Here is a 5,901-nt window from a genome sequence, read left to right on the forward strand (position 1 = left end):
CGCAACAATTAAATTCAAAATTTTGCTCAATTAAATTATGCACTGACTATTTTAAAAAAATAAAATAAAATTCTGGGTCATTACAATATGGGAACCCACTTTGGTTTTTTCCTAGCATATCTACCTATGTGCATTTCTCTCATAATGTTTTCTTTTTAGCAGCTTAATTTCATTTTTGATAAGTTCGTAGTTGGTGTTTCTAGGTGGAACTGGTTCTTTTTTTCTGTGTGGAGATGGGCTTTTCTTCAGTTATACCTGTTGGTCACGATGATGGAGGCCTAATTGCCTTAAAAGCTGCACAGAGCCCATGCTTCACCAAATTCTGTCAATGTGAGTACCACCTACTTGGTTTATGTGCCAATTACACATCTTTGAATTACTGAATAATGAAACCATTATCTTGCCTCAAATGATTTCCTACAATTTTTTAAGATTTATGCATCACAAGAATATTAATCTTATTTTGTGATTAGGCGGGACATGATTCGAACCTGTAATTCGCTCATGGGAAAAGGACCCCCTTTTATTTTTATTTTTAGTCCTTTACTTAAAAAGAAATTTCTTGAAAATCAGTTAAAAGCTGCACAGAGTCCTGTTGAACTCATGTTAAAATTGTGAATTTAATAAACACCATTTTTAGACACTAAAAACAAATAAACATAATACAATGAACTAATCAAATATATGTCTTTAATTTTACACAGTGTAGGCTCATTCTTGGACATAGTATTTTTTATTTTTATTTTTTATTTTTTTTGTGTGACTTGGTAGTGGAACTCTTTGAAAAAAAGTGTGAGGTGTTTCCTGTTTGTAAATTATTTTCTTAAATAATTAAGTCCAAATTTTACTATAGCTAAGTTGTTGGTTATAGTAAAATTTCTGTTGAACTTGCAATTTTTGTAGATAAAGTGATATTTTGTTTTTATATGCTTCATGTTCTGCTAGAGGTATTTAATGTTAAGACATTTAAAGGGGTGTGATCAGTCGAACTTTTTCTTTTGTAAGACAATAACAATCTCTACAAAAATAGTGAGTTTATTCATATGCTTCTAGCTATTTCTGAATTAATTTGTGTTTTTATTTTTTAGGTCAGAAATTTCTTGGAGAGGTGCAAAATATGGTCAAAGAATTCAAAAACTTAGTTTTTCAAGTTTTTTTTTCATTTTTTGATATATGTAAGCACAGTTTAAAAATTTTTATTTAATTCATTTGTATCTACTTTTAAACATATTTAACTTTTATTTATGAAATATATGACGTTATTCCATTCAATATATGGTTGTGATTTAAAATATAGTATATAGTGTGTATTGCATTCTTCAAATGCGCGTACTAAAATAATATTGATTATTCTTCAAATCAATATTAATCACAGGCTTTATCAGATATTAATGACATTTAAATCTGTGATCTAAATGTTTATTATCACAGATTTTATTAGTTATTAATCACATTTAAAAGATGTGATCTAAATGTTATTAATCACACGCAAAAGATGTGATCTAAATATTATTAATCCCACTTAAAAGATGTGATCTTAATGTTATTAATCGTACTTAAAAGATGTGATCTAAATGTTATTAATCACACTTAAAAGGTGTGATCTAAATATTTTTAATCACACTTAAAATGTGTGATCTAAATGTTATTAACCACACTTAAAAAGTGTGATCTAAATGTTATTAATCACACTTAAAAAATATGAATAAAAATGACCTCTTTTAATCACACTCCCAAATATTACACTTTAATAAAACATAAAAGGTGTGATTAAATAACATACATCACATAAAAAAAGTGTAATCATTATCAATTTTTGTAGTAGTGATTATAAAATGGATTTTTTTATCTATGTAAACAAATTTTAGTAGTTACATAGTTTTTGTTTTGACGGGCACTTTTTTTTAGTAGTTATATATGGAAAACTCCCAAAAAAAAAAAAAAAAAATTGAATATATAAAGGGCTTTATGTTAGGGGTTTTCCAAGGATTCCTAAAAACATAGGTATGGTCCTATTTGAAACACAAAGTGATGTAGCAAAAATGTGAAACAAGAACGGATAAAACATGACTTTAAATCTATTGATCCAAAAATAAATAAAGGAACAAAATCTTTATAATGCCTCGAAATAAATATAATAAATCATTCACGATGATAAGTAAATAACAATATAAATCAGAGTATAATATCCTTCCATTACATACGGCTCAATTGTAGAAAAGAGTAACATATGCGAGTATACATGTAACGCTCTCAATTTAAGACATAAATCACAAGTCCCATGAACATAAAGAAATAATACATTTTCATTCATCAAAGTCTTCTTTACAAAAGATATTACATGTTAACAATAAAGTAAATGCACTACGGGTTTACAGCTTTTCAAGTTATCACTTGGTTACAACAAAAGAAGAGTTCTAACTCTATACATAGAAAGCCCTTGGCTTGAATATACATGTAACATCAAAACAAAATAACCAAAAGGGAGTCTTCAACTCCTAAACCTCCCAAACTAAGACCTTGGAGGTTGTATGTTTCCTGTACTTGAAAAATGGTGTCCCAAGTAGGGTGAGTCAAAGCCCAATAGAGATATGCTAAACAGTATATGAGAATTAACTAAAACATTAATATTAGATAAATGTTTAACACTTATAAGCCATCTTACACTTTTTCCATAATCAATCAACATTAACACCCATATTTCAATTCACTTCCAGTTATTTATCCAAGTCAATTCATTGACATAGTTCATTATCATTTAAACAATTCAAAATGAGATTACAATTCATTTATCAACACTTCAATCATAAACATTATCCATACACTTCCATATCTTGCCATTTTACGGAGCTACGTTCGAGAGAACCGGCACCCAAATATAAATAAGATTTCAGGACTTTCACCTTGGACACTCCGGGCAACTTAATTATCCATGGAGTCCATCCCCTATCTCCTCCCACACAATGGAGTACATCCCCTATCTCCTCACAAACAAAGATACATATACAATGTATTTTAACACGTTGTCATATACAATGACCAATCAAATCCCATATTCAATGTTTATATCCAACCGTCATATTCAATGACATGATCTGTTTGATTAGTTTCAATTTACCTAATCATCATGCAGTTTCTACAACAATCATGGCTATCCTCCACCGATAGCCCAAAACATATATCTAAACAGATAAATAAATTTCTCAATAGATAATATATCACATTTTCCATAGGTGAGTGATTCATTAATCTAACTACACCATTTAATCACAATTTTCTCCAATTTCATAATTTTCAAACCAATTTCATATTTCCACATCATTTTCATTATTTATGCAAATAACTTTTATAATTCAAATTAGGGCATTTTCCCATTTTTTCTCAAATATTGCTCCCAAGGTCAAATGTCACCCATTACACACAAACAACCTCATTTTCAAAACCTCACATACAAATGGAACCCAACAATAGGAAACCCCTCTTTTAAACATTTAAACTCAAACCCTAACTTTACCCAAAATTCTCAAATCCCACCATTTATACGAAATGACTAACATTTATGTCAAAGCTCATATTAATGAGTAGATTATCCCTACCTCAAATGGAGAAGCTCAAAGGAGAAGAAAAGAGAAACCCAAGATGCTCCAAATCCAAATTTTTTCGGATCCAAGAGAAGCCATCGCCAGGCTCTAACTTTTTAACAAAGGAAGTAGGGTAGAAAACCTCTAGAACATTGTGTATTTATAGAGAAAGAGAGAGTTTAAAGAGAGAGGCAGTCAGATTTAGGGTTTGAAGTGAAAAAGGAGATGAAAAAGTGATAAAAATCACGCTGCTGCGAACTGATATATACAGGTCTTGCTCGAGCGACTAGTCACAAAAAAAAACCTCGCTCGAGCGCAAGAAGCGTCGCTCGAGCGAACAATGCAAAGCTTTAAGTCTGCAACGCAGAAGCACGCTCGAGCGCAAGAGTTCTCGCTCGAGCAAAGGAATCAATAACACAGAGCTCGCTCGAGTGCAAGAAAGCTTGCTCAAGCAAAGAATACCAACCTTCAGGTCTTTCAGAGACGCAGACGCTCGCTCGAGCGCAAGAGTCCTTGCTCGAGCGAAAAGACACATCACACAAGGCTCGCTCCAGCACAAGAAGCCTCGCTCGAGTGAAGAACCAAATACCCAAGGCTCGCTCGAGCGAAGAAGCCAAATCTTGGGCAGCAACCTTTTATTCCAACTCACAACCAACCTGTTCCAAACTTATCCAACCCATCCCACAACTCAAATACAAAGAATAAAGGATGGAAATAAGGTATAGACAACGACATACAACCACGGAACCCGAGTCCAGAATACAATATATGACGGGAAAAAATCGAGATCACTATAATACATTCATGTAAGTCCTAACCCTGAATTTATAACATGTGTCAACAAAAACAAAGATATAAAATAGAAGCTAAACAAATAATTAAAATGCCCTGAAGGCTACACCTTTCCAAGACTATACATGGTTACATGAAAATGGATTTTAAATCCAATACAAGATAAGCCTTAGGCTTGAACAAAATAATTACAACAAGGAAATAAAATGAAGCTCTTTGCTCCAATCTTCCCAAGCTAATGCCTTGGTAAAGGCATCTCACCAACACCAGAAAATGGTTTTCCCATATAGGGTGAGTCAAAGCCTCGTAGAAATAATCCAACACAATCTATGAATCTTAACAAAGGTACAAGGTTTTATGCATATGTAATACCCATCACCATACCCAGTTTATATCACATTTCTCAAAGACATGTCCTTTACAATAGAAAACAATGGGGAAATGTCAAACCATAATAACTTTTCACAGATATTTCATCCACAGGAAACCGTCAAACGGTACCCATGTAAATGTAGCATATACATGCGCTACTATTGCCATTTTACGGATATTTCGTCCGCGGAAACCGGCACCCATGTATATGCTCATTTTTCAAGACTTTCACCCTAGACACGCAGGCCAGCTTGTTTTGGTGATATACACCTCTTTCGCACGTTCACTAATTTTTCTCAGAATCATATACATTTGCAATGTATTAGATGAGCAACAATGTTCAATGCACATGGATGATAAATTAGTTTCAATTCATCTAATTTTCATGCAATTTCTACAACAATCATAGCTATCCTCCACTGATAGCCCAGAATAAATATTTTTAAATAGATATAAAATCTCCGATACAAATAAACTTTCCAAATTTCAAGGTGAGTGATAATACATATCCAATTCCACCATCCATATCAATATCCATCCAATTTCGCATTTCCAACATCAATTTCATTTGTTTGTACAAAACAAATAATTGAGTCATTCAGAGAAAAACCCCATTTTCTTCCAAAATCCATTCCAAGTATCAAAATTAATAACTTAATCACAACTCAACTTCATTTCCACTCCTACAACCATTTTCAATACATCTATTTTAAAACTCCTTTTTTGATAACCCTAGGTTTGTTCAAAATCCTCCAAAACCATAAGATTGTTTTATAAAAATAAATAGCTAAGTTAAAAATCATAAAAGAATATAAAGAATCCCTACCTCAAAGCTAGAAGACGAGAAAAACACGTGTGAAACTCGGATGAAACCGAACCTCAACTCTATTTAGATGAAAACGAAGCTCTAGATGAGCCCTACATTTTTAACAAAGGGAGCAAGGTAGAGAAATCAATAGATCTAGGTGTATTTGTAGAAAGAGGGTCAGTTTTAGAGAAAGTCTAAATCTAGGTTTTTAAAATGTTTAGAGAGAGAGACGAAAAAAATGATGTAAAAAATGACTTTAACGAACTGATGTACGCACAGACTGCTCGAGCATAAGAAGTGACACTCAAACGTCCAAACACAAAAATAATTACCGCGCAAGCGCAGAAA

At 32.4% G+C, this 5,901-nt stretch overlaps 1 long non-coding RNA gene across 1 annotated transcript; it reads left to right on the plus strand.

The window, feature by feature from the left end:
* Positions 1-202: 202 nt before the first annotated feature.
* On the plus strand, positions 203-1,272 carry LOC145807666 (uncharacterized). Its single transcript, XR_014350937.1, has 2 exons — positions 203-330; positions 1,089-1,272. It is a non-coding gene; the product is annotated as an uncharacterized LOC145807666 (long non-coding RNA).
* The last annotated feature ends 4,629 nt before the right edge of the window (positions 1,273-5,901 follow it).

This window comes from Camellia sinensis, chromosome 14 (assembly GCF_055761805.1).
Source record: "Camellia sinensis isolate YWXY chromosome 14, ASM5576180v1, whole genome shotgun sequence".
Classification (NCBI taxonomy): domain Eukaryota; kingdom Viridiplantae; phylum Streptophyta; class Magnoliopsida; order Ericales; family Theaceae; genus Camellia; species Camellia sinensis.